At 45.8% G+C, this 24058-nt stretch overlaps 1 protein-coding gene across 3 annotated transcripts in view; it reads left to right on the top strand.

The window, feature by feature from the left end:
- Positions 1-774: 774 nt before the first annotated feature.
- The window catches only part of TBC1D24 (TBC1 domain family member 24), a 72098-nt gene continuing 48814 nt past the window's right edge, over positions 775-24058 (top strand). For 2 of the 3 annotated variants that reach the window (XM_044979591.1, XR_006572413.1), the window contains exon 1: positions 775-949. The gene's annotated coding sequence lies outside the window, so the exon portion shown is untranslated. Of the gene's footprint in view, positions 950-7670; positions 7775-24058 lie in introns of all 3 variants that reach the window. The other variant, XM_044979592.1, reaches the window with a different exon arrangement.

Raw genomic sequence — 24058 nt, 5'->3', positions numbered from 1 at the left:
CTCTGTGAAGTAAGGCACTGCTATTATCTCCATTTATAAGATCAGGAAATGAGGCCTGGAAAGGCTAATTGACTTACCCATTGTCATGTAAGAAGTCTGTGGCAGAGCAAGTGCTAGGTCAGTGCCCTAACCACTGGACCTTGGTAAATAGCACAATCTCCATTTTACAGATGGGGAAACTGGGGCACAGAGTTATCAGATGATTTACCAAAACTCACATAGTGAATCAGTGGCCCAGCCATGAACAAAACCAGGAATTTCTGATTTCCAGCCTGCTGCCCTGGCCACTTTGTGCAGTACCCAGTGAGCGCCTTACAGCCCCACTCCAAGATGCGGCCACTTCTGTGTCTTAAATGTCAGGAGCATGGAATGAGCCAGCAGCTGAGACAAGTGGCCCATCAAGCCTGAACTTTGCCTCTTGCAGCCTGCAAAACCTAATGCCTCAGAGGAAGCCAAACACCCCCACAACGCACTGGGCCTGTGCTGCCCTGCTGCCCCTGGCCCTGAAGCCAACCTCTCGCTTCGCAGTGGAGCACGTTCTGTCCAGCTCCACGCGTGACATTTCTCAGGCCCCTGGGCCCTTGGAGCTGGGAGGGCAGCACCAGCCCGACCCCTGAGGCTGAGGGCCCTAGGTGAACATGGGGGGGGGCTGTCTGTGTATAGTACTAGGCTCACAATGGCTCCTCCCTGCCGAACGACAGGGAGAAAAGCTCCCGCGGCTACTGCGCATAGGCAAAACATACCTAGCGGCGGCCCGCCCGAGGCGGAAGCAAAGCAGTCCATCCTCTTGCGCATGCGCCTACCCCATCGTCTCGAGGTTGGAAGGCGATCGTGTCTGGCTCCTGCGCTTTGGCTCTGAGTGGGAGGTCGCGTGTGCGCCTGCGCCGGCCTGTCAGGCTTGGGGGAGCGGCTGATACCCAAGCGGGCGGCGGAGGCGGTGTCGGGCCGGGTAAGGGAGCGTGGCGGGGCTCAGCCTCCAGAAAGGGTTAGCGAGCGGGCCTAGGGGGCGGCCAGCCACGCCCGGCTCAGGCTGCGGGGGGGGCATGGAGGGCTGCGATGCGGGTGGGGGAACAGTGGGGTGCGCCGTTGGCGATTATGGGGCAGTATGAACGACTATGATGAGGGTAGGGGAGCAGTGGGGCACAGCACTGGGGGCTATGGGGTACCATGGAGGGCTGTGATGGGGGTGGGGGAACAGTGGGGTGCACCGTTGGGGACTATGGGGCAGTATGGAGGGCTCCAGTAGGGGTGGGGCAGGTGATGGGGTGGAGTTGGCGCATAGGGGAGCAGTGGGGTGCCCCTTGGGGTTGATGGGGTGTAGTATTAAGGAGTAGGAGGGATGTGACATGGGTGTGATGGGGTTGGGGTGCTGTATGGGGTAGGGGTGCACCGTGGGGGAGCAGTGAAGTGCATTATGGGAGTTGGAGTACAGCTTGGGTTGTGTGAGCAGACGGGGGTACATCTAAGTGCACAGGGGTTGGAGTGTAGCAGTGGGGTTCAGTGGGTGCTGCTTGGGATGGCTATATGGCTAGTGACATAGTATACAGGGGTCACAGGAAGATGGGGAATGGTATTCTGAAAAGTGAGATGCACTCTGCTATTGGGGAGAGTGGAAGGGGACTGAAGAAAGGCCTTTAGTCTCAGATAGTGGGAAGGGGGACTGGAGGTTTTAGTTGGGCAAGGGGTGGGGAAACTTTGAGTAGCTGGGGAAAGATGGGGAAGGTTGGGGAGCTTCTGTGGTATCTGGAAAATGTAGGCTCAGGCATTGCTGGCTGCTGCCTCTATCAATTGGCATGGCTGTTGACACCATAAGCAGTTTGAATTGTTAGTGGTTACTGAGTTGTTGTTTTGGAAACACAAGTGACAAGCATGGATTTAAATTTGAAATACTGATCTGTTTTTTGTGTTTTTTTTAATTCACGTAATGTGGGGTTTAATGCAGCAGACTGTTTGCTCTTAGATTAAAATTTCCATTATCCTGTAGATTATGGGAACTGCTTGTGTAAACAACATTGAAGTGTGCTTGTTAATTTTTTAACATATTTGTTTTAAATCCAGTGAAAACTCCATTTTTTCTGCAACAGTGCACACAAAATGGGAATAAAAATAATCCCAGGCTCCAAAAATTAACCTGAAAACCTCTAATTTCAGATGGTTGGTTTGAAGATTATGGGTTTGATTCCTACCTCCTCAGTTATAACAAAGTGTCTTCAAAACACCATGTGAGTTTATATTTAATAGAGGCTGATGCAAATCATGAGTTACCAATTAAGTATTGGCAGTGATATTTCAGGACTGTTTCACTGATAAACATTTTGCACAATATCTGGTTGTGTGTAAGGGTTAGTTGCTCCTTTTCTGCCACCAAAAGACTAGCTGTGGGCATCTCCTAGACGCACAGCATATTTCAATAACACACAGATAGCAAAACTTCATAACTTCAAATACAATGGTAACACACATAATTCAATAGGATAGTAATGTTCAACAGATCATGACCTCTCAAGTAGTACCTGCACAAAGCATATCGTAATCATATCACAGTGGTGAATATAGGGTTGCAGGGTGCTATTTGAGGTACAGAGTGTCACACTGGTTCATAACCAAAGGCGGAAACCTAACAAACTAAAAAAAAAAAATCACAAACTTTAGGAAATGTTAAAGTTCCCCAAATACCGAACATTTGAAGTAAATAACTTGCAGAAATTAGTGCCCTGAAGGAAGACAAAGAGCAGTTTATTCTCCATATGCAGCCCTGTGCTATGGCTGCAAGGCAGGGATCCTTTCATTCCTTTGGGCAGGTGAAATCCTAAATTTCCAAAGTCAGGCGTAGCGGCGTTTTCATTCACCGAGATCTTACTTTACTGATAAGTTCCATTATAATGTCCTGATCCATTTGCCCAACAGTTTCCCACCTTCTTGGTGGTGATACATTCACAGTTTGAATAAGGAATTGCTAGTCTACAGTCATGCAATATTTTTGGACTTGCCTGAACTGATCACACTAATATAAAAGTGGATGTGGCTGATTGTGTTATATTAATGATGGACTTGCTTGGATTACGTGTATTGATCAAAGCATGTGCTGGTGATGTCTAGCCGTGGAGTTAACTGTTTTGAATTACTTGCTCAGACACATGAGGGCTATTTGCAGGTTTCATGCTCTTGGACTTCGCGATTCCATGTTTGTTGTTGTTCTGGCTCTCTGCTGCTTAAACCAATAGGCATAATTGCTGAGCTGTCCCAGGGTAGTTAGAAAGATAGCTGAGCTGTCCCAGGGTAGTTAGAAAGATAGCTGGAAAATGATCATCACCATTCAGAACCACTGTCCTAGGAAGAAGAGATTTCATAGACTAAAACAATAGTGTGGTGGATCATCCTATTACTGGGTTTCCTAGAAAAAACACAAACTGAAGAATGATTTAACTCATAGGCTGTAGATATCTGCTCTGATAGTCTCTTGCCTCATCAGTTCCCACTAAAGCAGGTCTTTGTGGTGTTTCTGAAGAAGGGTTTCTTTATTTCTCAACCCATCAGACTTTAGATCAGGGGTCTCAAACTCAAATGACCCCGAGGGCCGCATGAGGACTAGTGCATTGGCCCGAGGGCCGCATCACTGACACGCCCCCTTGCTGCCCCTGGCCCCACCCCCAATCCACCCCTTCCATGAGGCCCCGCCCCTGCCCTGTCTCTTCTCCACCTCCTCCCCTAAGCGCGCGCAGTTTTAATAAATATATACACTCAGTAATGCACCTCACTCAAAGGACAAAACACGCACTTAGATTTACTGCCTAAGGCTCTGGGAGGGAGTTTGGGTGGGGGAGGAGGTCTGGATGCAGGCTCTGTGCTCGATGCAGGCTCCAGGCTGCGGCAGGGGGTGGGGGTGCAGGCTTTGGGACGGAGTTTGGGGATAGGAGGGAGTGCAGGGGTGAGGGCTGTGGGGCTGAGGGTGAGGGGTACATGATGCAGGAGGGGGCTCAGGGCTAGGGAAGAGGGTTGGGCTGTGGGGTGAGGGCTGTGGATGAGGGGTTCATGATGCGAGGGGGCTCAGGGCTAGGGAAGAGGGTTGGGCTGTGGGGTGAGGGCTGTGGATGAGGGGTTCATGATGCGAGGGGGCTCAGGGCTAGGGAAGAGGTTTGGAGTGTGGGGTGAGGGCTGTGGATGAGGGGTTCATGATGTGGGGGCGCTCAGGGCTGGGGCAGAGGATTAGGGTGCGGGGGGATGAGGGGTTCATGATGTGGGGGCGCTCAGGGCTGGGGCAGAGGATTAGGGTGCGGGGGGGATGAGGGCTCTGGCTGGGGCTGAGGATTAGGGTGCAGGGGGATGAGGGCTCTGGCTGGGGCTGAGGATTAGGGTTGCAGGGGGATGAGGGGTTCATGATGTGGGGGCGCTCAGGGCTGGGGCAGAGGATTAGGGTGCGGGGGGCTGAGGGGTTCATGAGGTGGGGGCGCTCAGGGCTGGGGCAGAGGATTAGGGTGTGGGGGGATGAGGGCTCTGGCTGGGGCTGAGGATTAGGGTGCAGGGGGATGAGGGGTTCATGATGTGGGGGTGCTCAGGGCTGGGGCAGAGGATTAGGGTGCGGGGGGATGAGGGGTTCATGATGTGGGGGAGCTCATGGCTGGGGCTGAGGAGTAGGGTGCAGGGGGATGAGGGCTCTGGCTGGGGCTGAGGATTAGGGTGCAGGGGGATGAGGGGTTCATGATGTGGGGGTGCTCAGGGCTGGGGCTGAGGATTAGGGTGCGGGGGGAATGAGGGCTCTGGCTGGGGCTGAGGGTTTGGGTTGGAGAGGCTCAGGGTAAGGGCAGCCTGCCTTGCCAGTACTGGCGGAGGGCAGGCACTAGGACCCTGCGGCAGAAGACAGCAAATCTGCTGGGGAGCCCTCCGGGCAGCAGGCAGGGGAGAGGCGCGCTGCGTTCTGTCAGGCAGGGACGCAACACAACGCGGCGGAGGGGGGGGAACACGCGGAGGGGGGGTGGCAGGCGGGGGCTGGGACCTGCTCCAGGCAGGGTCGCGGCGGCGGGGGGAGACCTGCGGTGGCCGGGGCCGATCCAGGCAGGACCGGGGGGGGGGGGCGGGAAGAGACCCAGCTCCAACTATTGCTGGAGCAGGGCGCCCAGCCCTGAATATTGCTGGGGCCCGGGCCCCACACAAATATATAACCTGCCGCCCATGCCCCCCGGCCCGGCCCAGCCCCGGCGGGTCCCGCTTCCCTCCCCCACGGCCCGGCCCGGCCCCGGCGGGTCCCGCTTCCCTTCCCCCGGCCCGGCCCCGGCGGGTCCCGCTTCCCTCCCCCACGGCCCGGCCCCAGCCCCGGCCCGGCGGGTCTCGCTTCCCTTCCCCCCCCCCCCCCCACGGCCCGGGCCCGGCGGGTCCCGCTTTCCCCCCCCCTTACCCGAGCGCGTCTCCGGCGAGGCCTGAGCCCCGCCCCGATCCGAGCCGCGTGGTGAGGGGGCGGGGCTGTGAGCTCCACGCCGAGCGCAGCGCTCAGCCCAGAGCTCCCCGCCCCGCCCCCTCCCCACGCGGCTCGGATCGGGGCGGGGCTCAGGCGCTCGGACGGAGACTCGGCGCTCTATGCGCCGAGGCTCCAGGAGAGGGGCGGAGGCGGGAGCCTCCGCTTTTCTCTTGGGGGCCCCTGCGGAGCTCCCCTGGGGAGCTCCGCGGGCCGCAGGGAAGAGCTCCGCGGGCCGCATGCGGCCCGCGGGCCGCATGTTTGAGACCCCTGCTTTAGATTGAACATAGCTGAATACGGGTACAGCAGGGCTGTTGTTAGTGCTAGCTTTCTATACGCTGCACAGGGTGCCAGGAGTGGTACATCAAGCTACAACAGATTTGCTGATCTGACGCCACATAGCAGAGTCTAGTACACGTTTCTTCTGGTTTCAGGAACTGGTAGCACAAAATCTAAAAAAAGAAATATTACAAACTTCAGAGCCACTTTTCTAGAGTATCTGTCACCTATGAAAAAAATTCTTCTCTATGCAATCCCAAGTATGGAATAAAGATGTCCTTATGTTGCCTGCAAGCATTATATGTAATGTTATGGGTTCTACAAAGTTACTGTTAATAGTAAGGCCAACATTCTGAATAGGAGAGGAGAGTCCAGGGACGGTCTATAATAAGAGGACATCAGCTAAAGCTGCATTATTTAGATACCACAAATTGCACCATATAAGTATTGCACCAAGGTATGTATGATGAACATGCTCATATGAATAACAAGATGAGCTACTTATTTCAATCTAAGCGATAGGAAGAGCAAGTAATTAACTACAATACTATATTTATGGGAATTTCACATTTGCTCATTCATGCTTTCATATACTTCATGTGCAATTATTCTGGATAGCACTTATTCTTTATAGGAGATTGAAGCCAGGAGATGCAGATATTTGGTATAAATCACACCTTTTAAAACTGTACATTTAGTGTTTAACAGTGCCAGTTACACAGTCTTTGAACCAGGCCCCCCATTCACTCATTTGGTACTTCAATCTAGAGACAACGTAAGTGCTGACTTCTCCATGCTACTCAGCAGGGACACATTTTAGGGGTAAGACGGTAATTCAGTCCAATTTTGGTTCAACCCATAGTCTAATAATTTATGCAGCAAACACTGTGTTTTCAATCATGAGAGACATCTGAATATAAGATCACACTGGAGACAAGGCACAGACAGTTTACTTCTAGGTAAATAGTTGAAGTCAACCCCATACTGCCGGCATGGAGTTAACCTTGACTTAAGCAGGCAAGGTCAAAAACTATAGTTCCTCGTCTCCACTAGGTAGCAATCTTGATGTAAAAAGTGCACTTTTTTTTTTAATTTATTTTTATTTTTTTGCATGGTGACGTACCCCTAGCCTTTCTGAGGGGGCTGCCAACAAAGGTGTCATTTGTGGTGAAGGATTTCTGTGTTGAGCATTTTGTACTTACGTTTTTCTGAAAGGATTTGCAACCTTTTTGCTCACACTGTTGTTGAATGTTCCTACTCTCCAGCTTCACCAGTGGGGCAGTACTTTGGAAAGACTAGAGAAGAAAACACTAAAATGTGGCAGTTTATTGTCTGAAGGGTGTTTGTGTGCAATTGTTGGCAAGCTACTTGAAATTACAATGAAAGGAGGAACAATATTTACCATATTGGCTCTTTGCCAGTGCCTGGCCGTCCTCCAAAGTGAAGAGATCATCCTTTGTCACTTTTCTGGTGACACTTGCTATTGGTAATTGGCTTTTTAAGGAAAGGGATTATCCATTCATTATATGGTATAGATGTCCTCGATAAGGATGCCCTTCTGAGCAACTCAGCAAAGAATCTCATGTTAGGTTTTGTTACTTTGGGGGGTGGGAGGGTGTAACGAAGCGGCCTTTGGTGGGACACTACTGAGAGTATCAATTCAGAACAAATTGCTTGGAGCAAGGCAGTCACAGCCCAAGGCTGGGGGTCCTTTACTATTAAGGCACACCAAACCAGCCAAACAGAGAGGACTTCGGTTTTACCCCACTGGCTAACCAAAAGTTATACAAGCAATTCCCTCAGATACTCCAGTTCCCTTGTATCACTACCAGCATCACTCTGAATGAGGATGAATGGTTATGAAAACCAATACCCCAGTAAAAGAAAAATTGTACATGCATCATAGCATAATCATAACCAGCAAATCATAACCTTTTCACAGACACATTACTTGACCTCCTTTGTACAAGATTTGGTGCCACTACAGGACCTTGGTTGCAACAATGATCTATACAGTCACGGTTCGAGTCAATAACATCAGAGAAGGTGAGAGGAGGAGGAAATAGACATGGTTTTATAAAGAGTTTATATAATGACAACTTTAATTTTTTAAGTGTGTGCTCTCCTATACTGTAAATCGTCTTTGCTTTTCCCAAGGAAATCTTGTGGACATTTAGGGCCAAATAAAGAGAACAATTAGATAGTCTAAATTGACATAATTTGAATATTTTTACAGACGGATGGGACTGGATGTTGCGCCAATTTAAATACCATCTACCTCCTTTGACTGTCAGATTAAGGCCTTATCTAAACACATATTGTTTTTAAATTGATTTGGCTCAATTTGTTCACTCTTAAATCAATTTTTAAACCTGGCTTACACTGATCTAGTTTATCAACTGTTTTAATTGATTTAAGCATCCACACAGGTATGTTTTGTACTGGTTTAATTAAATCCATTTAAAAACACACTTTTAGTTAAATCTGTGTAACTTTTAATGTAGATAAGGCCTAATTTGTGGCTTGCATCTACTTGACCAGCTTGTAACTCTCTGAATTTGCCCCATTGGCTGTAAGGTAGTTTAAGCTGATGTAGCTCACCTTTTGAAGGGGCCACAAGAGGAGTGCAGCAAGAGACGCACTAGTTCGCACCCTCTTCTGTCTCTCTGGCTTTTAAATTGCACCAGGTTAGACACCTTTGCTTGTTAGTGAGGGGGTATAAATAGTTCTCAAGGAACTTGAGTGTAAGAGAGTCTTAACTTGCCACTTTACACATCACTGAGTTTGCCTTTTAGTTTATCATGCAGGCATATGTTCTTCAATATGTGTAGTGAAGCAAGGCAAGAAAATGAAAGATTTGTTTGGTTAGTAAACTTTTTTTTTTTGGCTTGCATTATGTTTGAATAGTGAGTGACTGGGGCATCTCAGAAGCCCAGAGCTCTTGGACCTGATATCCCAGTCTGGTGCACATTTAACTAATACTCTTAAAGTGTAAATTGCATCAAAAAGATCCTACTTTATGATACTGAAAGTATAGGCGCCGACTCCGTGGGTGCTCCGGGGCTCTGCATCCACCGGTAGCTCCCCGCCCTGCCCCAGCTCGCCTCTGCATCCTCCCCTGAGCATGCCGTGTCCCGCTTCTCCTCCTCCCAGCTGTTTCACGCGACAAGCACTGGGAGGGAGCGGGGAGGAGCGGGAATGCTCGGGGGAGGAGTCAGGGAAGAAGTGGGGATTTGGGGCAAGGGTCCAGTAGGGGCAAGGAGGGGGCAGAGTTGGGGCGGGGACTTTGGGAAGGGGTTGGAATTGAGGCGGGGCAGGGGTGGAGTCAGGGTGGGGTCAGGAATGGGGGCGGGGGTCTTGAGAACCCACCGGCACCGGGAAAAGTTGGCGCCTCTGACTGGAAGATCAAAGGCCAGTGTATTGTGGTTTAGCGCGTGGCTTGTGGAAAAAGTGGGTGAGGCCTTCCTAAAAGGTGTGGTCCCTTAAAGCAGCTTTAATTTTCTCCTTTGCCAACCTGTACAATGGATTCCAGCAGCTGTTGGTGTCGATGTGGAGTGTAAAGGAAGGGGATTCAAGTTACTTGTGGAACTCACTTATCATATTGGTGTCATACTGAGTATGTTTATAGTGGGGCTGTATGCATTGGGATTTGGACTGCATAGTGGTCAGGTGTATGTGAGTGGTTGTACCAGTGCTGCCTTTTCTACAGATTTATCGCTAAAGGGCTTGTGTGTGGTGGTACTGTTACTGCACTTCTGTCTATATATTAATTAGTGGGAAGAACAGAGCTGATAGGTATGCACTGGTACAACTTTAGCATTGTGCCCACACTAATAATAATGCACACAGTGGTCTACAGGCACTCACAACGGAGTCACTTTATCATTTCTTTTCAGATGCCTCTGATTTACCTTAATTGTTTAGTGTTATGATCTCTCCTGGGTTTTAGTAGTGTATTCCCATTATCTATTAATCTTCCCCACTTTGTAAAAATTCTCTACAAGCTTTGACTGATGCTATCAGCTGCTGTTGTCTCTATGCTGTTCATAATGAAGCTGCTGTTGTCTCTATGCTGTTCATAATGAAGCTGCTGCTGTCTCTATGCTGGTCATAATCTAAATTTGCAGATAATAGTAAAACAAGGTGGCATGAACATCAGTGAGAACAGAAAATAATAGAAAGAGAGAGGGGTTAGATAAAGGACAGTAAATGAGATGCGATACAGCCTAGACAAATGCAAGCAATATATCTTAGGGGAGACTAATCCAAAGTGCAGACAATTTAATAGGAAATCTTCTCCATTACTAATTTTAAAAACGAGACCTAAGGATGATAGTGGAGAGGAAATTGAAGATGAGCTTGCTATATGATACAGCTGTAAAATGATTCATTTTTATTTCAGGATGAATATGCCATTGCATCATATAACCTTGAGCAGACAGTTAAGCTCTACTGCATCTAGAATACAATAGGGCTTTCTGGGCATTTGAATATCAGAAAGATGCAGACAAACTAGAGGTGTTTGGGAAAGAACTAAAATTATTTTAAAGGTTGAAGATACTGACTGTGGTAAGGAAACATTAAAGCCTGAATAGATATTGCTTAGCTGATGGAGACATACCTGTCTGGGAACTTGAATATTAACACCGGGGAGGGAAAGGGCAGTTGAGCATGACATAAGGCAGTAAATGTGCAAAATTAAGGAAGGGAAAATTTGGGCTATGGACTAGAAAAAAACTTACTGACCTCTATTTTTGGCAATCTACCAAAGAAAGTTGTGAAAGCCTCATTTCTCTGGACATTACAGAGTAACCTGGAGATTCTCCTTTGTCAAAGGGGGGATGGACTAGATGATTTGAGTATTTTCCACCTTTGATTTTATGCTTAAAATGGTATTAAATATCACTAAAGAAGTTTTAAAATATTGACTCTAGGGAATGCTGGTATTCTCTAAATCTCAGTACTTTAACTTAATGGGAGAACTGAAAAGATTGTTGTAATTCACTGATCCCTCTTGGTTTAGTAGACAGTGATTCTATGAATGGAATATTTTCATCTGCTGCTTTTTTATTCATTTCTTGGAGCAGAAAGTTTAACTTTCCTACTCCCAATGGCTTTCTGAAATTGGAACTAGTCACATAGAAGAAAGACATTTGCAGACAAAAATTGGAAATGCCACCTCAACAAAGTTGTCCTCTAGGTGACTGACCAGCAACTTTCACCAGTTCAGTGGTTCAACTTTGACATCAAACATGCACATTTGGAATGGTTTAGCTATAGGTGTGAAGTTCCTTAACTGTGCTAACCATCCTCAGCGATTAGTAGATGCTGATATTATAGCAGCATCCATATATCTCATTAGTAATAGGACTTCTAGCAAGAATAACTCTTGTTTTCTGACAAAACTACAGCTTGTGTCCTCTCCTCTCTGACAGCAGGTTATTTTTTGCTCTTTCCTTCCTTTAAAATAAAAAGTTGTTGGTATAAAATGGCTGCCTCATTCTACCTCCGCGCTCACCACTTCTCAGTGTTTGATGAGTGACCTCTGTGTATCGTTTAGAAAGTGCTTTGTGATCTTTTGTAATGAAGAACAATGCTTGAAAAGCTTACCCAACACCTGTTAGACAAAGACAAAACCTGCTACCCAGGGTGCAAAATAACTGAGCTGCTCGAACAATCCTATACGCATGCAGGTCTTCAGGAGAGTTGGAAACTGCAACCCTTGATATCACAGTACAGACCCCACCTGAGCTAAAGGAGTAACTCTATTGGCAGATAGCAATAGTAGGCTGTCATCCAGTGTGGCCTACTCATTAGAAAGAGATGCTCCAACTGCTTCCAATGTTTTACAGCTCCATATCCCACAGCTGCTGTAACCTAAAAGAATAAAACAATTGTCTACTGTTTTGTGTTCACTGCATTAAATTATAACAGTATCAATCAAAATCATACTATTTTTTTAGTGCAACTTACATAGAACGATTTTGCAGATATTTTTGACACTTAAAATTCTGTTTCTCTTCAACCTCAAGTCCTTGTATTATGGTCAGTATCCTGACCAAGAAGAAGCTCCTCAGTGGTGCTACTTGTTTGGCAACCTTTCCAGTAGTTAGCAACAGAGAATATTTATTTGAAGCTACCTTTGTTGCACTGTCATTCCCAGGAAATGAGGGCAAACCTGGGACTGCAGTAACAGTCCAAAGCACTTTCACTGAGTTATTGTGCCTGTGAATATAGGGGTGTTTTTCAGGTACAAAAATAAAACTCTGGATAGGAACATATCTGCCAGACTGGATCACACCCATGGTCCATCTATCTCAGTGTCCCATCTCTACAAGTGGCCAGCACTAGATTCTTCAGAGAAATGTGTAAGAACCCTGCAGTAGGCACATATGGGGTATCCCCCCACCGCACACACACACACACATTAAGTCTTTAATAATTAGAGGTTGACTTAAGCTCTGAAGTTCTTCCACAAAATTTTTATCATTATTAATTATAACTCCAGTTATTCTTGATACTTATATAAATACCCAGTCCCTTTTAGAGTCTTTTAAAATTCTTGGCCTCAACCATTTCATGTGGCAGAGTTCCACCATTTAATTACACACTGTCATTAGTTTTGAATTTCACTCCTTTTTCAGTTTCATTTACTGTCCCTTGCTCTTGTGTTAAGACACAGAGCGAACAGAACAGAAAGGTCCCAGTCCACCTTTTCTACACAATTCATTATTTGACATACTTCTTTCATGTCCCTTCTTATTTTTCTTCTTTCTAAAGTAACAACAATCCCAATCCTTGTGAAGAAAGACTGAAAAGGAGTTTTTCCAGGCTCTTGATCATTCTTATTGCCCTTCTCTGGACCCCTTCTAGTTCTACTATATCCTATTTGAGATGGGGTGACCAGTACTGCACACAGTATTCACTCCACTGATTTATATAATGGCATAATATTCTCAGTATTGTTTACTGTCCCATTCTTTATGCAACCTAATATTGTTTGCTTTTTTGATTGCAACTGCACATTGAGTGGAAGTCTCTATTCAACTATCTGCTGTGACTCCCAAGTCCATTTCTTGAGTTGATTTAGTTAATTTAGAACCCTATAAGGTATATGAATAGCTTTAATTTTCCCTCCCAGTGTGCATTACTTTACATTTGTTGTAAATGTAATTGCTTGCATCAGAAATTATGTGCAGATTCTGGTTTTAAGAATCATGAACATTTGGAATCCTTTGTGTTTGGTTATTAGCAACATGTTCTATATACAGTTTGACAGTATATTTAGTTTCATCAATTTGAGAAATTCTGGAAATGACCCTACACTTTCTAAGAAAGAAATCTAGTTTTCTTTAAGAAATCTCTAGCGCCAGTTATCTCTCTGGACCACTGGAGAATTAACTCCTGCTGTTCGTGAGCATTTGATGGTAATTAAATGCATTGTAGATGGATCACATTAAGATGCAATTAATGCGGCCTTAATAATTAAAGCATAGGGACCTAATGCCTGTTTTCTGTTACTATCCTTCATGTGTAGCCATGCATGCTGTCCCAAGGGACATGGTTAAGACTTATGAACCAGCTCATCCTACTGAGCACTCTTATCCAGCTGTAAAAGTGAGACGTGGAGTGTAGCAATTTTAGTTCATGGTAGACCTCCAGATCTTATAGAACTTTGTCCCCAAGGTATAAGAGAAGCTAGAGCAGAAAGCAATCACCCAGCTCTCTGTGGCACTGGATAAATTAGTATTAGGGCATTAATCAGATCTACGCTCAGGAAGCTGGCTCAAAATCCCAATTTAAGCAATGAGAGAGCTGGTGCTGCTGTACACAAAGCCTGGGGCAATTCGTAGGGAGATCGAATTGCATTTAACCTCATTAAGGCAATCCATTGAACTCCATGCAGTGCTCTCGAAAGAAAGTGTTCTAATAAATCTCTTAGATTAACTGGACTAACTGCATCCTAGTATATAGAAATTGATTCCAGTGTTAGCATAGTATGTTCAGTTTTCCCTGTGGTGCAAATATCTGCATATTCAGGGAAGCTAGCTAAAGTTGTAAGTACTGTATCTCAAGTTTGCTAAAGAAAATCCTCTTCTGATTAGGATATGTTGATTTCTATTGTCCCTGTATTGTTTCCAAATTAATATAGTAGAAATATTATTTATTAAGTCAGCTGCTATGAATGTAGGGGTATAACGGGTTCATGCCATGACCTGTTGGATTCGGCCCCTTGGCCCCACTCATTAAAGACTCAGGAAAGCTCCAAGCTGATGCAATGCCCATACTCTCTTTTTTGTGTCCGTTCCCACCACCAGTTTCCCGCTATTTACATGGCTTGGCCTCACACAGGCCTGACCAGCAAGACTAGTAGGTGCTTTCCTCCTCCTGGTCTTCATCCTCCTTCCACTTCCTCCCAGCCTTTTAGCTCCTGCTAATGAGGCTTGCAGGTGGGAGCAGTTTCCAGGCAAGCACTGGCTATTTACCCAGCCCCAATCTTTTCCCCCTGATCGGGTACCAGGGTGGCAGGAGCTGATTAGGGGCTTTCCTAGCAGTGCCCTGCTACACGGAGGTAGAGAAGAAGCTGGAGAAGAGATTGAATACATTGAGGGAGTAAGAGCACAAGTGTGTATTAACTGACCTTCATTTCTTCTACAGTATTTTTGTACCAATAGGAAATTGCTGCATTCCCTTTTAAGTCACAGACCCCTGGGTGTATAAAACATCAACATCTCAGTTATGGCTCAGTGCTCTTGGATAATGTGAAGTTATGTCTCCTCAAAGTTGTGGGGAGGGTTTTTGTTTTGTTTTTAATTGGGAGAGGCGGAATTAATAGCCAATCACTTTTGAAGCAGTAGATGTGATAATCTGTACATGTAAACTCTACTCAAATATAAATGTACCAGGGACACAAAGGAGACAGAGGTTAGTAATGCTGCAGCAAGCGATAAGGAAACAACTAAATGTGAAACCAGCGAGAGTATGGGAATGGCTCTGCATTGTAGCATCAGGAGGTTAGCTAATGGTCTTTATGTGGAGGGGAAAATAGACAATCTGTTTTCTGTTAACATGTTGTATAATATTTATAAAAATATATGCTGCAATTTAGTTTGATGCCAGTTGTCTAGCAATAACTGTGGAGTACAAATCAGGGTAACTATATGCAAGATGTTTGGGGAAAGGAGGTAATTGTCAATTAAGCCAGTGACACTTCTGCTACTTTATATGAATGATGTTGATTTCAGAACCATGGTACATTATGTCACTAGTGTGCAAAATGTAGGTGAAGTGTCAGCTTTGGCAAACTTTTTGTTACTTTAACACCAATCAGTTCATAGGGAATTGACAAGATCTTTAAACATAATAAGGAACAAAGCTATCCAAGTGACTCTTAGCATATCAGGCTTATTAAGGAGGCAGTATCAGGTCAACATAGGATGATTTAGGTTTTAAACAATAAAAACATTGGAGATGATTTTTTTAAATGATTTTTTAAAAATTCACTGAAAACAGGATGTGTTCTAGATTTTTAAATGTTCTCCTACAGTGATGTAACTCAGATATTTCAATTGTTGCCAGTTCCAAAGTGTCAAAGTAAAACTGACTTGAAATAAGCTATAAGCAAAAATTACACTGACTAAATCGGGGTCAGCAACCTTTCAGAAGTGGTGTGCCAAGTCTTCATTTATTCACTCTAATTTAAGGTTTCGCGTGCCAGTAATACATTTTAACATTTTTAGAAGGTCTCTTTCTATAAGTCTATAATATATAACTAAACTGTTGTATGTAAAGTAAATAAGGTTTTTTAAATGTTTAAGAAGCTTCATTTAAAATTAAATTAAAATGCAGAGTCCCCTGGATGGGTGGCCAGAGCCCGGGCAGTGTGAGTGCCACTGAAAATTAGCTTGTGTGCCGCTTTCGGCACGTGTGCCATAGGTTGTCTATCCCTGGACTAGACTATGTTCAGTATCTGGACTGATGATGATTCAAAAAATTAGTGCTTAAAATTTGTAGATTTAATAATCTAAAATATTAAAAGATGTTCTTACCTTTTATTTATTACCAACAAATATTTTTAACCTGGCAGATTCTCCTTAAAGAGACAGATTTGTTTAACTCAAGATTACTCAAATCAATATTTTGCTACTTAACTTTTCTTTAGGATGGGAAAAAAATAATTCTCACAGGTAGAAGTCAAAGAATTCTTGAGTCCTATTCAAGTGGTGAGAGAGTTTGATTAATTACTGTACATTTTATTCAGATTCCTCATATATTACAATTTGATGAAATAGGTTATTATAATATTCATATAGATGGCAATTTGCTGAATTGGTGCCAAGACACAAAGCATTTTACAGAGGCTGTAAGCTACAGGAATCGTACTGAAATGCAGCCATTTGCAGGGTAGAATGTGACAACCATTAAGCTGTAATAATATTACACAACACCTCTTCAAGGAAAAGAGAAGAATAACTTCTATAGTTGAACATCTGAGGGGAGGTCTAAGAAGGCAGAATATGACCTTCTTACCCACATCAGAATTTGGCCAGCATACCTGGGTTAAAATCTCCTCTTCTCTTTTAATAAGTTCTGCTGAAAACGGTAGCGCTGCTGTGCCATAGGTATCTGCTAATCATTCATCAATATCCTTGTGCATTTCAGTTGACACCTTACTGCAAAATGGGTATAGAAAGCTGAGCCTCTTCAGTTGCTGGCTCAACTGTTTTAATTTTGGTGCAGAGTTTCAGTGGAAAAATCTTATTTTTCTCTGCAGTAACCTCTTCTGCTGGTATAGAGAGAACATTCTTTTTTATTTGGTTTTAAGAAAGATAGTGGAAGGAAAGTAGCCCAAATGACAAACAAGAAGAAGCAGATAAAGATAATTCTGTTAATGAAATAGAAAATGTGGCAAAACTAATTACGGTAATTACAAAGTTCTGTCCAGTTCTCCCCTAGTCAATTGGCTGAAAACATGGCAATTTGGAGGCTATCCACGTTCAGTGCATGGTTTTAGGATATAAGATATCTTCATTCGGTCTTATTTATACTGTTTAATACTAGAAGCTAACCCTAGAAAAGCCTCTAGTCCATGCCATTGCAAGTGCAGATAATCCTGACAGAGTAGTTGACAGAGCTTCCATCACTTCCCTTGGACTATTTTATACTGTAATAGATCTCACTCAGGAACCTCTTCTGAGAGTCAGCAAAAAATATCCTTTTCTTAATTTCATTCTGTTCTCCTACTTATACCCCTTTGATGCATGCTAAATAATTCTATCCCTTCTTGACATTCACAGTTTCTAAACACAATTGAGACAATTGTCTTCCCTTACACAAGCTGTGTGTGATGTTATTGACATAAATTGTGACCGTATAGATCATTGTTACAACCAGGCTCCTATGGTTGCAGAAGTTCTTATACAGAGGAGACCAAGTGGGGTGTCTATGGGAAGGTTGTAGTTTGCTGGTTATGATTATGCTGTCTGTATGTGTGTATCATTTTTGTATTCGAAGATATGAATATTGGCTATGTACTTGTTTGATTCTAAGTAGCCTCAGTGAAGCATTTGCTCAGCTTCTTGAGAAAGGACTATTCTCAGAAATTGCCCAATCAAGAAACACTTAACTGACAGTGGACTTTGGGAGATGCCAATCCACATCTGAGCTTTCCTGGGAATGTTCAAACTAACATGTAAACAATAGCGTCGGCCTGCAAAAAGCTGAATCATTCATAGACATGTGACTTGCCCAGGTGACTGCAAACCCCATCTTGTTGAGGAGATTTTACACAGGAGAACAAAGGGGTTTCCACCCACAAGAAAGACTATATAAGGCCCTGGAAACCGCTCCATTTGGTCTTCAGCTGACTCAAAAGATAGCCTCTCCTCTCCAAAGAGATGCCTGAAAGAAGCTGGCACAAAGGACAGTAACTACAGGCGTGTGAGTGATTGCTGGACCCAGACTAGGAAGGAGTCTAGTCTGTAAAAGAAGCTTATTGGAACATCTGAGGGTGAGATTTACGTGCATTTAGTTTCCTACTGTATTAGGCTTAGACTTGCAAGTTTTTGTTTTATTTTGGTTGGTAATTTACTTTGTTCTGTCTGTTACTTGGAACCACTGAAATCCTACTTTTTATATTTAATAAAATCACTTTTTACTTAATAATTAACCCAGAACAAGTAATTAATACCTGGGGGTGCAAACAGCTGTGCATATCTCTTTCAGTGTTATAGAGGGCAAACAATTTATGAGTTTACTCTGTATAAGCTTTATACAGAGTAAAACAGATTTATTTGGGGTTTGGATCCCATTGGGAACTGGGTATCTGGGTGCTAGAGACAGGAGCACTTCTTAAGCTGTTTTCAGTTAAGTCTGCAGCTTTTGGGGGACGTGGTTCAGACGTGGGTCTGTGTTTGCAGCAGGCTAGTTTGTCTGGCTCAAGAAGACAGGTACTGAAGTCCCAAGCTGCCAGGGAAAACAGGATCAGAGGTAGTCTCAGCACATCAGGTGACAGTCCCAAGGGGGTCTCTGTGATCCAGCCCATCACACTATGCATAGTGTTTTAATCTTTTCTCCCTTCACCCCCTTTATCAGTTTTATTATTTTCTAAACCGCATCTCTTTCTGTTGCTGAGATACCCAGAACTTAATACAGTATTCTAGGTGCAATCTTGTCAAATCTTCGTGAATCAGGATTATTGGGTCCATGACATGTTTCTGCATATTCAGCCCAGAATCACAGCTTTTTTGGTGTCACGTGCCATAATAAGTTCCCTGCTAGTTTGCTGTCTGCTACCATCCATACGTGTCTCTTGGCATTACTGCTTTCCAGCTACTCCTCTTACATTCAATACTCAGGTGGTTTGTGTTTCTTTCTGCACTTTGGACTATGTCACTCTTTTCTGGGTTGAATCTCATTATGGTATGGACAGGGGGAAAAAATTATGACTCTTCGCATTTTCCTGCCCTCACTGGTATCAAGCATTCTAGTTCTTTAGTGTTTAGGACACTGTCCTATACTACAGTTCCAGCTAGTTTCCTAGGTTGGAGTGTCAGGTTCTCCAGAGTTGCTGTGGCAGAAGGGAAGATTTGTGGCTGTCAGGAAGTGTCTGGGACTCCAAAGCCAGTCCCCACTATATCTTGGTGAACCCCCCCCCCGCCTTCTCCTTCTCCACCAAGTCTACTTTGAATTGCCCCCAACTGCTGTATCCCATCCCCTTCCTTTTGCATGGAAGCAGTAGGAGGAGATGGATAGTACAGAAAAGCAGCAGCTGTTGAGGGTCGGAGTTTCTGGCACAGTGGTGCCTCCTGTGTGGTTATACGAAGCTGTTCTGCCATGGTTCTGTGCTGATCCATATGCTGCTCATGACCTCATCAGACTGGAGTTTGGAAAAGCCCAAGTTCTGTGGCTGAATAAAATATGCCCCGTTGAATGTAGGACATGCAGTGGCAATGCACCATGGTTCATTAAGGAGCGGGAGAAAACCTAGACTGTCGCTTACAAAGGCTTTAAGTACCGGTTCCAGCACAGGTACTTGGCTGGGCACCACTGCACTGAAGAATTTTGTTTAAAAAACACACAGATTTCATAGGCTTTGCAGACCAATATGTGAGCTGGCACGCTTTGGACAGCCTTGAAAATGTTACAACCCTTTGCTAATGTTAATCACCTACAGACTGATGGTTTTGTTCAAACGTGTTATCCTTCCTGGAAAAGCCACCTTAGCAATGATCTGATTGGGACTCTTTTGCCATCAGGGCTCTGCCCCAGAGTTTCCCAACCTTGGAATGTCACCACACTAGATTCGTAGGATGGGAGAAGAACCACCAGGAATCCACAAGGAGCAGGTAAAGGTCTGTGACTCGAGATCAGGGATGGGCAAACTATAGCCCGCAGGCCGGATCTGGCCTGTCAGGGCTTTGGATCCAGCCCATGGGATTGCCACTCCCTATGGTGCCGCGGGCCCTGCGCCACTCCTGGAAGCACCAGTACCATATCCCTGCAGCTGGTGGGGGCAGAGGGCTCGTGCACACTGCCCTCACCTGCAAGTACTGCCCCCGCAGCTCCCATTGGCTGGGAACGGGGAACCGCGGCCAATGGGAGCTCCGGGGGAGGTATCTGCAGGCGAGGGCAGCATGCAGAACCCTCTGCCTTCCCCCGCCTCCCCCGTTTCCCCAGGGGCCGCTGGGATGTGGTGCCAGGAGCAGCACGGGGCCAGGGCAGGCAGGGAGTCTGCCTTAGCCTTGCTGCATGCTGCTGCCACCCTGGAGCCACTCAAGGGAAGTGGCACTGGGCCAGAGCCCACGCCCTGAACTCCTCCTGCACCACACACCCCAACCCCCTGTCCTGAGCCCCCTGCTGCACCCTAACCCCCTGCTGCACCCCTCCTGCACCCCAACCCCCTGCCCTAAGCCCCCAACCCCTGCCCTGAGCGCCCTGCCGCACCCCTCCTGCACCCCAAGCCCCTGCCCTGAGCCCCCTCATACACCACGCACCACTCCTCTGCCCCAATCCCTTGCCCTGAGCCCCTTCCTGCACACCACACCCCTCCCATACCCTGCAGTCCCTCCCACACCCCAAATCCCTGCCCCAACCCTACATTCATGGCCTTGCATGCAATTTCCCCACCCAGATGTGGCCCTTGGGCCAAAGAGTTTGCCCACGCCTGCTCTAACATAAGAATGGCCATACTGGGTCAGACCAAAGGTCCATGCAGCCCAGTATCCTGTCTACTGACAGTGGCCAATGCCAGGTGCCCCAGAGGGAGTGAACCTAACAGGTTCTCTCTCCTACCATCCATCTCTACATTCTGACAGGCAGAGGCTAGAGACACCATTCCTTACCAATCCTGGCTAATAGCCATTAATGGACTTAACCTCCATGAATTTATCTAGTTCTCTTTTAAACCCTGTTATAGTCCTAGCCTTCACAACCTCCTCAAGCAAGGAGTTCCACAGGTTGACTGTGCACTGTGTGAAGAAGAACTTCCTTTTATTTTTATTTATTATTCCCATTAATTTCATTTGGTGGCCTCTAGTTCTTCTATTATGGGAAGAAGTAAATAACTTTTCCTTATTCACTTTCTCCACACCACTCATGATTTTATATACCTCTATCATATCCCCCCTTAGTCTCTTCTTTTCCAAGCTGAAAAGTCCTAGCCTCTTTAATCTCTCCCCATATGGTACCTGTTCCAAACCCCTGATCATTTTAGTTGCCCTTCTCTGAACCTTTTCTAATGCCAGTGTATCTTTTTTGAGATGAGGAGACCACATCTGTACACAGTATTCAAGATGTGGGTGTACCAGGGATTTATATAAGGGCAATAAGATATTCTCCATCTTATTCTCTATCCCTTTTTTAATGATTCCTAACATCCTGTTTGCTTTTTTGACTGCCGCTGCACACTGCGTGGGCGTCTTCAGAGAACTATCCACGATGACTCCAAGATCTCTTTCCTGATAAGTTGTAGCTAAATTAGGCCCCATCATATTGTATGTATAGTTGGGGGTATTTTTTCCAATGTGCATTCCCCTCTCCATTCTGAAAATTTACCATTTATTCCTATCCTTTGTTCCCTGTCATTTAACCAGTTCTCAATCCATGAATGGACCTTCCCTCTTATCCCATGACAACTTAATTTACATAAGAGCCTTTGGTGAGGGACCTTATCAAAGGCTTTCTGGAAATCTAAGTACACTATGTCCACTGGATCCCCCTTGTCCACCTGTTTGTTGACCCTTTCAAAGAATTCTAATAGATTAGTAAGACATGATTTCCCTTTACAGAAACCATGTTGACTTTTGCCCAACATTTTATGTTCTTCTATGTGTCTGACAATTTTATTCTTTACTATTGTTGCAACTAATTTGCCCGGTACTGACGTTAGACTTACCGATCTGTAATTGCCGGGATCACCTCTAGAGCCCTTTTTAAATATTGGTGTTACATTAGCTATCTTCTAGTCATTGGGTACAGAAGCTGATTTAAAGGACAGGTTACAAACCATAGTTAATAGTTTTGCAATTTCACATTTGAGTTCTTCCAGAACTCTTGGGTGAATGCCATCTGGTCCCAGTGACTTGTTACTGTTAAGTTTATCGGTTAATTCCAAAACTTCCTCAAGTGACACTTCAATCTGTGATAATTCCTCAGATTTGTCACCTACAAAGGACAGCTCAGGTTTGGGAATCTCACTAACATCCTCAGCTGTGAAGACTGAAGCAAAGAATTCATTTAGTTTCTCTGCAATGACTTTATCGTCTTTAAGTGCTCCTTTTGTATCTTGATCATCCAGGGGCCCCACTGTTTGTTTAGCAGGCTTCCTGCTTCTGATATACTTAAAAAACATTTTGTTATTACCTTTGGAGTTTTTGCTAGCCGTTCTTCAAACTCCTTTTTGGCTTTTTTTATTACATTTTTACACTTAATTTGGCAGTGTTTATGCTCTTTTCTATTTACCTCACTAGGATTTGACTTCCACTTTTATCTCTCACTGCTTCTTTTACATGGTTGTTAAGCCACGGTGGCTCTTTTATAGTTCTATTACTGTGTTTTTTAATTTGGAGTATACATTTAAGTTGGGCCTCTATTACGGTGTTTTTGAAAAGTGTCCATGCAGCTTGCAGGGATTTCACTCTAGTCACTGTACCTTCTAATTTCTGTTTAACCTCCTCATTTTTGCATAGTTCTCCTTTCTGAAATTAAATGCCACAGTGTTGGGCTGTTGAGGTGTTCTTCCCACCACAGGAATGTTAAATGTTGTTATATTATGGTCACTAGTTCCAAGCGGTCCTGTTATAGTTACCTCTTGGACCAGATCCTGCGCATCACTCAGGACTAAATTGAGAATTGCCTTTCCCCTTGTGGGTTCCTGTACCAGCTGCTCCAAGAAGCAGTCATTTAAAGTATCGAGAAATTTTGTCTCTGCATTTCGTCTTGAGGTGATATGTACCCAGTCAATATGGGGATAATTGAAACCCCCCGCTATTATTGAGTTCTTTATTTTGATAGCCTCTCTAATCTCTCTTAGCATTTCATTGTCACTATCACTGTCTTGGTCAGTTGGTTGATAATAGATCCCAACAGTTATATTCTTGTTAGAGCATGGAATTACTATCCATATAGATTCTATGGAACATGTGGATTCATTTAAGATTTTTTACTTCATTTGATTCTTCATTTTCTTTCACATATAGTTCCACTCCCCCCACCCCCTCGCATGACCAGTTCTGTCCTTCCAATATATTTTGTACCCCGAAATGATTGTGTCCCATTGATTGTCCTCACTCCACCAGGTTTCAGTGGTGCCTATATCAATATCCTCCTTTAACACGAGGCACTCTAGTTCACCCATCTTATTATTTAGACTTCTAGCATTTGTGTACAAGTACTTTAAAAACTTGTCACTGTTTGTCTGTCCTTTTCTGATGTGTGAGATTCTGAGTATTGGCCTGCTAAACCCAGGGTTGTGAGTTCAATCCTTGAGGGGACCACTTAGGGATATGGGGCAAAACTTGGTCCTGCTAGTGAAGGCAGGGGGCTGGACTCGATGACCTTTCAAGGTCCCTTCCAGTTCTAGGAGATTGGTATATCTCCAATTAATATTACAGTCGAACCCATTTATCTCGACCTCGGTTAACTTGCCAACCCTATTAAGTCGACGTTTTAGTAGTGGAACCGCCAAACTCCCTCTTTGTCTTATCGGTTTCTCATCGGTTATGTCGATTCTTTAATCTCGGCGAACCCTAATATCTCGAGCACAGAAGAGCTTTTGCCACTAACCGAGGTCGAGATAAATGGGTTCGACTGTAACTCCGGCGGGGGCCCTGCCCGGCTCCTGCCGCATCCCTCCCCGGCCACGCGACTCCTGCCCTAGCTCCGGCTCCCCAGCCCCGTGGTTCCCCGCGTACCCGCCCGCCCCGCTTCGCCGGTCCCCGCTTCGCCGCCCGCCCGCCCGGCCCCGCTTCGCCGGTCCCCGCCCGCCCGCCCGGCCCCGCATACCCGGTCCCCGCTTCGCCGCCCGCCCCGCCCCGCTTCGCCGGTCCCCGCTTCGCCGCCCGCCCGGCCCGCTTACCCGGTCCCCGCTTCGCCGCCCGCCCGGCCCTGCATACCCGGTCCCGCTTCGCCGCCCGCCCGTCCGCCCGGCCCCGCATACCCGGTCCCCGCTTCGCCGTCCGCCCGGCCCCGCATAGCCGGTCCCCGCTTCGCCGCCCGCCCGGCCGCCCGGCCCCGCAGACCCGGTCCCCGCTTCGCCGCCCGCCCACCCGGCCCCGCATACCCGGTCCCCGCCCGCCCGCTCGGCCCCGCATACCCGGTCCCCGTTTCGCC

This window comes from Mauremys mutica, chromosome 11 (assembly GCF_020497125.1).
Source record: "Mauremys mutica isolate MM-2020 ecotype Southern chromosome 11, ASM2049712v1, whole genome shotgun sequence".
Taxonomy (NCBI): Eukaryota; Metazoa; Chordata; order Testudines; family Geoemydidae; genus Mauremys; species Mauremys mutica.
This window is presented reverse-complemented; position numbering and strand designations above follow the sequence as displayed.